The sequence below is a fragment of the Epinephelus fuscoguttatus genome, linkage group LG15 (assembly GCF_011397635.1).
Source record: "Epinephelus fuscoguttatus linkage group LG15, E.fuscoguttatus.final_Chr_v1".
In the NCBI taxonomy this organism is placed as follows: domain Eukaryota; kingdom Metazoa; phylum Chordata; class Actinopteri; order Perciformes; family Serranidae; genus Epinephelus; species Epinephelus fuscoguttatus.
In genome coordinates, this window is record NC_064766.1 from 41844465 (window position 1) to 41857835 (window position 13371).

Here is a 13371-nt window from a genome sequence, read left to right on the forward strand (position 1 = left end):
ACTAAACACACATTAAACAAACACACACTAAACACACATTAAACACACTAAACACACACTAAACACACATTAAACACACACTAAACACACATTAAACACACTAAACACACACTAAACACATTAAACACACACTAAACACACATTAAACACACTAAACACACATTAAACAAACACACACTAAACACACATTGAACACACTAAACACACATTAAACACACACTAAACACACATTAAACACACTAAACACACATTAAACACACACTAAACACATTAAACACACTAAACACACACTAAACACATTAAACACACACTAAACACACATTAAACAAACACACACGAAACACGCATTGAACACACTAAACACACACTAAACACACATTAAACACACTAAACACACACTAAACACACATTAAACACACACTAAACACATTAAACACACACTAAACACACATTAAACAAACACACACTAAACACACACTAAACACATTAAACACACATTAAACACACATTAAACACACACTAAACACACATTAAACACACACATTAAATACACACTAAACACACACTAAACACACATTAAACACACATTAAACACACACTAAACACACATTAAACACATTAAACACACACTAAACACACATTAAACACATTAAACACACACTAAACACATATTAAACAAACACACATTAAACACACTAAACACACACTAAACACACATTAAACACACACTAAACACACACTAAACACACATTAAACACACATTGAGCACACACTTAACACACATGAAACACACTAAACACACACTAAACACATTAAACACACACTAAACACATATTAAACAAACACACATTAAACACACTAAACACACACTAAACACACATTAAACACACATTAAACACACACTAAACACACATTAAACACACACATTAAATACACACTAAACACACACTAAACACACATTAAACACACATTAAACACACACTAAACACACATTAAACACATTAAACACACACTAAACACATATTAAACAAACACACATTAAACACACTAAACACACACTAAACACACATTAAACACACACTAAACACACATTAAACACACATTAAACACACACTAAACACACATTAAACACACACTAAACACACATTAAACACACACTAAACACACATTAAACACACTAAACACACATTAAACACACACTAAACACACATTAAACACACACTAAACACACATTAAACACACACTAAACACACATTAAACACACATTAAACACACACTAAATACACATTAAACACACACATTAAATACACACTAAACACACATTAAACACACACTAAACACACATTAAATACACACTAAACACACATTAAACACACACTAAACACACATTAAACACACACTAAAGACACACTAAACACACATTAAATACACACTAAACACACATTAAATACACTAAACACACATTAAACACACACTAAACACACATTAAACACACTAAACACACATTGAATACACACTAAACACACATTAAACACACACTAAACACATTAAATACACACTAAACACACATTAAACACACACACTAAACACACATTAAACACACACTAAACACACATTAAACACATTAAACACATTAAACACACATTAAACACACACTAAACACACATTAAATACACACTAAACACACATTAAACACACACTAAACACACATTAAACACACATTAAACACACACAAAAGACACACTAAACACACGTTAAACACACACACTAAACACACACTAAACACACATTAAACACACACTAAACACACATTAAACACACACTAAATACACACTAAACACACATTAAATACACACTAAACACACATTAAACACACACTAAACACATTAAATACACACTAAACACACATTAAACACACACTAAACAGACATTAAATACACACTAAACACACTAAACACACATTAAATACACACTAAACACATTAAATACACACTAAACACACACTAAACACACATTAAATACACACTAAATACACATCAAACACACACTAAACACACATTAAACATGGCTTCATAGAGACAGTTTCAAACACAAACCAGCTTCACTATAACTCGCAGCATTCACAGACAAACACTTGTCTTTATCTGGACACATTTTCCCCACAAATACAACATGCTAACGTTATTAGCACAAGCCTATGGCATTTTACACTGTATAAATTAGCCTAGCAGCTAGCAGACTTCTCCTCTACTCATATGAAGCCAGGGACAACAGCAACATTTAACAAAGGTAACGTTACACAGTTCAGCTCCATTACAGCTCACAAGGTTCACTGACAAAACAACTGTCTGATACTAAACAATGAATGAATTGGCGCTGGTTATTTATATTATTGTGTCTTATTAATTATAAAAAACAGTCCATCTGATGCGGGTTTCATGTTTTATGTCTCGTTCAAAAAAGAAAAATAAAAAGTATAAATTTAGATTTATTTTAGTTCAGATTTCTGTTCTGGAAATTTACGCAAATTTAATGAGATAACGCCTCATTTGCATATTTAAACATACATCAAACATGAAATTCCAGGAAAGTTGTACAACAAAAAATAAGTGCTTTAATGTAAGTGATGAACTGTGGTGATTTAGGCACTGTTTGCTTTGTGTTTAAACTCAACATCATGTGGTCGTGAATCTTTGCTTCAGAGACAGGTGGTCATAAACTTAATGTTTTGATATATTATATGAAAATGACTTTGTTAAGTTTGAAGTATTGTTTTTATTGCACTGATTCATCTTCTCAGAGACTGATGGTGTTCTTGTACGTTACATTTCATATGTTGCACCTTGATCCCAGAGAAAATGTAAATGTAAATAAAAGTGCACTGGATGTTTGGATTGATTTATGTGTTTGTGTGAAACCTGAGCAGGGTAGTTTCTGCCGTGACACTGTGCCGCTTCCTCCTGCAGCTGTGAGAGGTTTTTGTACGAGGTTTTTTCACTGTGTTGGAGTGGGGTATCCACACTGACTGAACATCCACACAGAGCTGTACAAAAACCTCCAGTCTGCTCCAAACTGTCTGATCACAGTCAGAAACATCCAGAATCTGCACATTAACACTCAGACCCTGTCTGTGTTTCAGGTGAGTCCTCAGCTGATTCTTTTCTACATGAAAACATTCACATTTCTTCATTTTACTGAACGTGGTGTCGTTGCTGTGCTGCTGCGTGAGCTGCTCAAATGTGGGATATTCCTACATTTAGCAGATAAACACACAACTCTGACTCTGTGTGTTTGGTCCTCTGTGTGTCACAGGTCCATTTGTGTCGACGTGAGGTGGATTTTAATATTTTTGAGCTTCTCCGAGGATGATTGACAGCTCTGAGGTTTTTGTACGAGGTTTTTTCACTGTGTTGGGGTGGGTATCCACACTGACTGAACATCCACACAGAGCTGTACAAAAACCTCCAGTCTGCTCCAAACTGTCTGATCACAGTCAGAAACATCCAGAATCTGCACATTAACACTCAGACCCTGTCTGTGTTTCAGGTGAGTCCTCAGCTGATTCTTTTCTACATGAAAACATTCACATTTCTTCATTTTACTGAACGTGGTGTCGTTGCTGTGCTGCTGCGTGAGCTGCTCAAATGTGGGATATTCCTACATTTAGCAGATAAACACACAACTCTGACTCTGTGTGTTTGGTCCTCTGTGTGTCACAGGTCCATTTGTGTCGACGTGAGGTGGATTTTAATATTTTTGAGCTTCTCTGAGGATGATTGACAGCTCTGAGGTTTTTGTACGAGGCTGTAACACTGTGATACCTTCACATTTGGGAAACCCATCAGTCTCAAAGTCACTCATAAAGGTAAGAAAACACTCTTTGTACCTGTCACCATGGTCACTTTTAGTTCCATTTACGGCTTGTGTTCAGTTCTGGAGGTGAGTTTTTATGTTTTAAAGCTTAAACTTGACGGATCAGTTGAGTTGTGATGAGACGACGAGCTGCTGTGAGTCAGAGCTGCAGACGTCCTCTGACACTGTAACTCAGAAACTCTAAATGCAGAATTAAACAAGACCAGATTCAGGAGGAGACGGAGGGTCTGCAACCAGACGTCCTGGAAAAGTCTCAAAATGTCTTCATGATGTTTTCTGTCAGTTCAAAGCCTGAAACAGTCGAAAACGCTGCAACATTCTCGGCCTGAAACTCAGTGTGTTGGTGTGTTGTGATACTGTGAGGAATCAGAAATAATAATAGTGGTGATGAATCATGAAACAGTTAATTAGTGGTAAGAGAGAGGCAGCTCAAATAGCTTCATATAAAATAAAAATATTGGAAACAGTTTCAGATGAAGAGTTAAAAAGCATTAAAGAGAAAAGCAAATGTGATTTACTGAAGGTAGAAACGGAGCCACAGCTGTCCTCTAATGTCTCTTACAATCCTGAAAAGTCTTGTTTTTTTGTTGTTGTTTCTAATTTACAGACTTAAGTGGTTTTAAAACCTACAGTGAAATCTTATTTATCGGGTCTTAAATTCTGTTGAACAGCCTTGCTGTTTCTTGAAATTTAAGTTATTATTTAGTGAGAATTTAAGCTCAGAGTAATTTTTATGAAGATTAAATATCTATAAATCTTCACGGGGAGAGTCAACAGTTATTAGATTTAAAACCTGAAACTTCAACATTATAAAACTAATTATTAAAGTGATTTATTGAAGGCAGATCAGAAGCCGCGCCTCTGAAGTGTTTCAAAATCCTAAAAATATAATTATATGTTGTTGTTTTTTAAATGTATGGACTGAAGTGGATTTGAATCCGTACAGTTAAATATCATCTGTCAGGTCTTAGATTTTGTTTCAACAGGCTTGTTGTTGTTTCTTGATATCAGATACTGATTCTTGTTGTTTTTATGTTGCTTGACTGATTATCATAACAGTGAGAATTTAATCCATCTGAGTGCTTTTATTAAAATGAAAACAAACATTAAAACTATTAGCAGGGCAGAGTTAAAAGGCATTAAAGGAAAACCTTAAAATAATAATTTAATTAAACGCAGAGTGATTTACTGAAGCCAGAACAGGAGCCGGTGTCGTCCTCTAACGTCTCTTAAAATCCTGATAAAGTCCTGATATTATTATCATTATTATTATTATTATTATTATTGTTTTATTGTATTGATTGATTGATTTTATTTTTATTTATGGACTTAAGTGGTTTATAATCCCTTCAGTCCCTCAGGTCTTAAACTCTGTTTTAGCAGCCTTGTTGTTGCCTCTTGATATTTCGTTCTGACATTGTTATTTATGTTTGACTGTTTCAGAATAATCGTTTACGAAAGTTAAACGCGTACAGCTGTTAGTGGGGACAGTTAAAAGGCACTAAAATGAAAAAAATAACACAATTAAACGCAGAGTGATTTATTGAAGCCAGATCTGTCTCAAAGTGTCTGAAATGTTTTTAGGATTTTAAATAAAATCTGGCAGGTGTTAAATGTTAAGTCTCAGAAATGTTACGGTATCATGGTATCGTGCTGTTTGTCTTTGGAGAAATAAAAATTCAGACTAATAATAAATATTAATACTGAATAATATGGACGTTAAAATGTTGTAAAAGCTGCTTCACATAAACCAGAAAAATAAATCTTCAAACTATCACAGGTGGAGAGTTAAAAGGCATTAAAATAGAAAAGAAGAAATAATATTTAATATTTTTAAGTATGTGGTTTTATTTTAAAAAAAAAGAAAAAAAAAGGATGAACTCTTTGAGATGTTTTAATTTCTTGTTTCATCACTCTGACAGTCAGAAATATAAATGCAGACTGATGATAATATGGATGAGTATTAATATAAGAGTAACAACATGTTGTACAAGAAATGCAACTTAAAGATCTTTTACACATAAAATATATTAAAACTTTCACAGACATTAAAGTGAAAAAAAAACCTGAAATATAAAATGCTGTGAGGTGGAACAGAAGCTGCAGTAAAATGAATAAAAATATATATTGAGAAAAACTTTCCATTATAATTTTATCTCAAGGCAATGGAATCGAACGCAACTGGACTTGTTCAAGTCCAGTTGCGTTCAGGCATTATAATTTTGACAAACAGAAATCAAAGGTATAAACACAATATTGGCAGTGATGCAGTAAGCTGGCACTGAGCAACAATAAAAGATAATTAGTTTGACTTTATGGGACAATAAATCATTGAATTGACATAAAAATGCAATAAATGTTCATAATTTTGTTCCTGTAAAATGTTTCAGAGAAATATTCTGAGTGTAATGTTTTGAGAATATTTCAAAAAACAAATCATTTCTGGATGAATGTTTCCAACATATTGTGCATGAATATAATCTGTTTATTAATTATTCTGTTCCAACGAGCCGTGTGGATCTGCTGCATCACGCTCTCTGTCCCTGTGCAGATAATGCAGCGGTGGCACCGGCCATGTTCGTCCTGAGTCCTCTGCAGCCCAAGGGCCAGGAGAACTACACGCGGGGTCTGGAGGTTTGTCTGGCGACTGATTTCCGTCCGCAGGTTGGTACACTGGTTCTGAATGCGAAGGAGGGTTCGTACAACGTGATGACCAGCAAGGCCGTTCTGTCCACACGTCAGAAAACGTACTACTACGCTGCGTTCACCAACCAGACGCTGCACTCCTGCGAGCTGCACGGCACGCTGGGCTACAAAAAAATCAGTAAGAAGATTTTTCTGATGGAAAATAATGTTCAGAGTAAAATATCACAAACATAACTAGACTTTAGAGTTTTGACTGAGTGGTGCTGAAAGCACAATGTTTTTAACTGACAGGAACTGAGAGTGTTTTCACACAGAGTCCTCTCAAAATGCACCAAAAGGTGAACCAGCAGAAAGAGGCCTCAGTCCTCTGTGAGTCCACACTGTGTATAATATATAGTGTTTTCACTCTGGCGTGGCGCTGCAGTGAGGTCATGGAGCTCCTCACTCTCAGATGAGCTTATAATTGGAGGAGACCTCAGTGTGTCTGTGCTGCAGCTGGAGCGCTTTGTGTCCACAGGTCACAGGTTCAGTGAACTGCAGTGCGCTCCAGGTTCATGTTGCTCTGTGCCGTTGTATTCAGCCCTCTGGATCACATGATGTGACCTGGGACGCTTGGAAATACAGACGACACCACGTGGGCCTGTAACGCCTGCAAGGACGCAGCACGAGGAGCAGTTTGGTCCACAGAAGATGCTGCATGTCTTCAGATGTGGAACCAAGAACACATCAAACAGCAACAGTCTGCAGCACAGACACACTGGGGTCTCCTCCAATTATAAGCTCATCTGAGAGTGAGGAGCTCCATGACCTCACTGCAGCGCCACGTCAGAGTGAAAACACTATATATTATACACAGTGTGGACTCACAGAGGACTGAGGCCTCTTTCAATGTGAACACAAAACAAACCAGTCACTTTTCAGTTGGTCCACTTTTTGGTGCACTTTAAGACGACTGAGTTTGGTTCATCTGAAAAGGACCAAATGTGAAAACAGCCTTAAAGTCTTCGTTGTTTTGGTGTCATCAGACATGTTCTGATTTAATTCATCACTTTGTTCATTTAAACTGTTTGAACATCAACTCAAAGTGTTTTTAAACTCATCAGTGTACGCCATGAACCAGCTCAAGGATCTGATAATCAGGACGTTTTAAATGTGAGAGATTCATGTCACATGATGAACTGCTGACGTCGACATATGAAGAAATCACACTGAAAATGTTTCAGACTAAATGTGAAGCGTCAGGTGTGAAATGTTCAGAAACAATAAACGTGTGAAATTATTTAATGAGTGATAAACTCACGTTTTGTATGATTTAATATAAAGTTTGGCTGACACGTTGTCTGAGTTGATATTTGTGACATAAGACAAACTGATCCTTCGCCTTCATCCAGGTTATTGAAGAAATGACTCCGTGAATCTCAAACTGTAGAATAATTATTAATTACTGTACGTATGGATGTTTGTGTGTGAGTCGCCGTTTCCTTTGTGTCTCTGACTGATGTGTTTTCTGTTCCCACCAGTTAAGCCGTGTGATGTTATTCGTCCAGGTGAGCCTACAAACGCACCTGAACATGAGTCACTGACGCTGAATCAGACGGACTCCTGCACAGAGAGAGCCAAACTGAACTACTTCCTGCTGGTGATGCACGCAGTGAGAGTGGTGTTCACCAAAACTCTGGCCTTCAACACCATCCTCACCATCAGAGCCATGCTCTTCTAACGCAGACGAGTCATGGACCGTCATGTCTGAAAAACAGACGAAGCTTCTCGACAGCCCGGGCGTCAAAACAAAATGTTGGCGTTGTATGTTTCTGCAAACTGGTACTTTTGTTTCATGCGTATCATATCAGTGTTTCTGAAGTGATGCAGTGTGTGAGCTGACTTTGTCATCGTGAGGTGGAGGGGACGGCGGGTGGCAGGAGTCACCTGCTCAGCTGCAGACCATGTTCAACACCATCAAACAACTAAACCAGTTGTTTTTTATCGAGTCATCGCTGAGTCTCCAGCGCCTCTGTTGTGCTCCAGTTGTTGGTGTTGTGTAGCCACCTGTTATGTTGTGTTCACACTGGGTGCGAATAAAACAATTCACGTGAGTGGATCACACGTGAAGTCCATGTAAAGACGTGATTACACGACGCAACGCGAATGGCACAAAATATGTGAATTAAGCGGTGCGACTGAAGCGAGCAGCGTACATACACTCATTATGAGAGCTGAAAAATCTGAACTTCAGCAAACAATTCACGTCGTGATAGCCAATCAGCATTGAGATCTTCTGGGGACGTATGACGCTGAGGGCGTACTGACAGTGATTCACGAGTATGAAACAAGTCAACACAAAATATTCTAGCGTCCAAACTCGCGGCAGTAACACAAAGCAAACATTTGTATTGTGTCTGGTGTGAACACATCAGAGTTCCTCCTGCTACGTCAAGTGATTATTTTCCACAGTGACATCGATGTGTTTCCGGCGGCGACGGCGCCACTAAGATCAGGTGTTTAAGGCCAAAATAATAATCATAATTTACAAATGTAACGTATCTGTGATCTGCAGAAATGTATGATGCCAACATTTATTCTGGTGACTGGGTTGGACCTGAAGTGTGTGTGATCTGAAAAACTGTTCTTTAAACAACGTTATTCATCATTCATCCCAGGAAAATAGATTTCATGACATTTTGAAAACTATGGTGGCCTCTGAGGACAAAACACACATCAGAGCAAAACATAAACATTCAGAAAAATTAAACAATTCTTTTTTTTTTTTTTTTTTTGTTTAGTGTTAGTGGCATTTTTTTATTGTATTGTTTGATTCTGTCAGTTTGAAAAATGAGCTCCAAAACAAACAGAGAAAGAGAAAAGTGACAGTTTAGTAGAAACAAAAATAATGACACGAACATGTTAATTTTATTTCTCACGTTGTTTAATTCAGAACAGATTCCTGTCAGTGTCTGAAAACTGAGAAGAGAAAATTGAAAACCAAAATTCAGAAATAATGGAAATATTAAATCACAAACATTAATGTAAATATAAAAAATTAAGTGTTTAAAAAAATGCTACAAAAATTAGAACACATACAAAAATAATAAAATGATAGGATACACCAAATATATTTAAAAAAAATACAAATATTTAATTTTAGTAAAAAAAATTAAAAATAAAAAAAAAGCTAAAAACTGAAGTTTCCAGACTTTGGTTCAGAGCTCATTCCTCTTCATGTTCACCTGTTAGTATTTGTTGCCTTCTATAACTCGGAGCACACTGCTGTGTATCCTCCTCGCTTGCGTGTGTTTTGTCCCTCAGGAGCCACTGTAGAAACCGGCCTTCACAAACCTGTAAATAATATTGAAGGTGTAACTATAAATTCATGTGATTTCTATCCTGAGCTTTTTGTGCAACCGTTGTCCTGGTTTCCATGTTGAAATGTTTCCTGTTTGTTGCTAATAAACATTCATTCAGCTTTGGATGCTGTTTGGGTTTTTGTTTTGTTCATGAGCAGGAGGTCAAAGGAAAGCAGCAGTTTCCTGTGGCGTCCTGCTCTGCTGTGAATTTGACAATTTGACAGAGTACCAGTCGCTCGCACAGCAGCTCGTTAAAACACACTGTCATGGTGGCTTGTTTATTAGTGCCTCATTTATCTCCCGGTGACGTCACTGATCTGTCCTGTCAGGTTATGTGCGTGTGTGTGTGTGTGTATGTGTGTGTGTGTGTGTGTGTGTGCGTTCAGTGCAGCAGTTTCATCAGTTAAAACCACATTTCAACAGTCAGACCTGAAACTGCAGATAAAGATCAGACAGGAAACACACAGACAATAAAATAAATTAAAATCAGAAATTGATTAAACATTTAATTAAGTCACCAGCAGCTCCTGTTATATGTATATTTATTTATTTATTTATTTATTTATTTATTGTGGAGTATTAATGAGAAAAGCTCAGGTTTATTTCAAATGTTTTATGGGTCTTATGTTTGTAGTTTTCTTCTGGCTCTGCACGCTGAGTCACAACTGAAGTTATTTATGAGAATATTTACATGAGCAGGTTTTACCACAGAGACAAGAACTCGTTGTAACAGTTGATGTCAAAGTCCCGCCCACAATGTTTGACTGACAGCTGATCTGTGTGCAGTGAAGAAACGCCACAACAATCAGCTGTCAGCAGCAAACATGGAGACCAAACACAGAGTTTAACCCTGAAATGACTTCAGACTATTTGACTTGACACAACTCAGCTGTGGAATCAGAAGAATAAAGACAAAGTCCAGCATAGAGAGGCTGAGTGAATGTGGTCTGGACTCTGTGGAGGAGAGTCATGGTTTCAGAGACGCTGTAGAAGGACAGAATACCTGCACTGTGATCCAGGTACACTCCTACTCTGGAGGACTGAGGACCTGAGACACGAGTTTGGACTTTGTTGTGACGAAAGTTGTAACTGTTATATAATATAACATCCAACAGCTGTGTGTTTGCTGTGTTTGGATCCAGTGTGATGTGACGTGAATATCTGAAGAACTCAGCTCTGGTCTTGGGCTCTGGTTGTGGCAGTAAAACATCCACTTCAGTCCCTGTCAGTGAGACGTTTGTCCGTGTGTCCCTCAGAGTGTCCTGTAGTTTATCTCTGACTCCTGACACAGCCGCTGTCACGTCCTCAAAGTAGCGACGAGGACGGATGTTGATGCTGGATGAGTGTGTGGCTTCACTGAGTGCTGACAGTGAGGGGTAGTTGTGTAGAAACTGGGTGTGATCCTCTGTGTGTGAGAGCTGCTTCAGCTCAGCGTCTTTCCTCTTCAGCTCAGTGATCTCCTGCTCCAGCTTCTCCTGAAGCTCTTTGACTCGACTCACTTCAGTTTCCTGCTGCCATCTGAGCTGCTGCTTCACATCAGAGCGTCTTTGCTCCATGAGATGGATCAGCTCAGTGAAGATCTTCTCACTGTGCTCCACTGCTTTATCAGCAGAGCGACTGATAGCCTCCACCTCCTGTTGGAGCAGCTTCACATCTTTCTCTGTGTCCTGGATTCTCTGCTGGATGTTTTGTCGACTCCTCCAGCTCTCTCTGCCTCTCAGTCCTTTCTGCTGCAGCTGACACTGTGTCGTGGCCTTTATGTTCCTCCACAGAGCAGAGATAACAGATACACTGCTGATCAGTGCGGCAGAACATCTTCATCACCTCATCATGACGAGAGCAGATGTTCTCCTGCAGCTTCTTGGAGGGCTCCACCAGCTTGTGTTTCTGTAATGGAGCCGAGTCACGATGAGGCTGGAGGTGTTTCTCACAGTAAGAGGCCACACACTGCAGACAGGACTTGAAGGCTTTCAGTTTCCTCCCAGTGCAGACATCACAGGCCACATCTTCAGCTCCAGCATAGCAGTGATCAGCAGGAGCAGCTTGGAGTCCAGTCTTCTTCAGTTTCTCCACCAAATCTGCTAACATGATGTTTTTCCTCAGGACAGGCCTCGGTGTGAAGCTCTGCCTACACTGAGGGCAGCTGTAGATTCTCTTCTCATCCTCTTCATCCCAGAAGCTTTGAATACAGTCGATGCAGTAGCTGTGTCCACAGGGAAGAGTCCCCGGATCCTTCAGCAGATCCAGACAGATGGGACAAGAGAACTTTAGGGGGTCCAGCTGAGCTCCTTGCTGCGCCATTTCACCTCTCAGTGATGGTGACAGTCAAATAGTTTGATTCTCTCTGATCAGAAAACAAATCTGTTGATAGAGATGAGCTGGCTCCAGGAGGAGGGAGGAGAGGGAAGGCTTTTCAGGCTTTACTGCATTCCACAAGGAGTGGTGAGAGGCAGGGTGTGTTATCTGACATTTACAACAGGCAGTAAGAACAGATGGACTTAAAACTACGACACTACGACAGCAGTTTGACTTTTAATCTTATTTCAACTTTTCACATGTTAAAGTAAACTTAAAGGAGTTGTTGGAAACTCTGGGTTCAAAGTATTCAAAAGGCTTTCAGAAATAATACTTATTAAAATGTTTAATAATTACTTTTAATAATTGTCTCATAAGAAGTGACTTTGAACGTGGCATGGTTGTTGGTGCCAGACGGGCCGGTCTGAGTTTTTCCACAAACTGCTGATTGGAGTCACATGATGCAGGGATAAGTGATGGCAGGACTGTGCCGCCCATAGGGCAGGTTAGGCAAATGCTATAGGCGCCAGCATGCCAGAGTGCGCCAGGGAGTCAGGTGTTTTTTTTGTTTTTTTGTTTTTTTTCCCATTGTATTCGAAAAATTAGACAATAATACACTACAGGTCAACAACAGTCAATATAGCCATACGTCTTTAAATAATAATAAAATAATATTTCTAATTTAAATTTCTTCTGCTGCCTGCCTGGCATCCTTCTGCCTCTCTGGCAGGCAGCACCAATTTCGCCACGGTCCCTAATCGCGCGAAGAGGAGGAGAAACGTGAAGGAGACTGAGGTAATGATGTGATGTGATGAAACACTTCATTGAAAATGGCAGAAACACAACGTAAGTTACAGTTACTGAAGCACTTGCAAGCTAACTAATGATTAGCAGTTAGGCTACTACTGTGTAACGTCAATGTCACTGCGACTTTATTCGCCACTTGTTTTAGGAACACTTTCAGCATTCAGCTAGAGTTAATGTCAGTTGAGTTGAAAGATTTGTAGTAACTGAAAAAGTTGGACAAGCTTCACAGAACGTGAGTCAGGTCAGAGGTCAGAGGTCAGAGCATGCTGACAGGACATCAGTGCACTGATCTGTGTGTCCTCTCTGCAGGCTGATCCAGTGCCGAATGAGTGAGGACGGCCTCCTCCTCTTCATCACTGACATTCCAGAGCAGGCCATCGAGGAGCCGCAGGAGAAGGAGGCGCCGGTG

General features: G+C 38.9%; 1 pseudogene; it reads right to left on the minus strand.

Annotated features, from left to right (window-relative positions):
• Positions 1–10438: 10438 nt before the first annotated feature.
• Positions 10439–12184, minus strand: LOC125902874 (tripartite motif-containing protein 16-like; annotated as a pseudogene).
• Positions 12185–13371: the final 1187 nt, after the last annotated feature.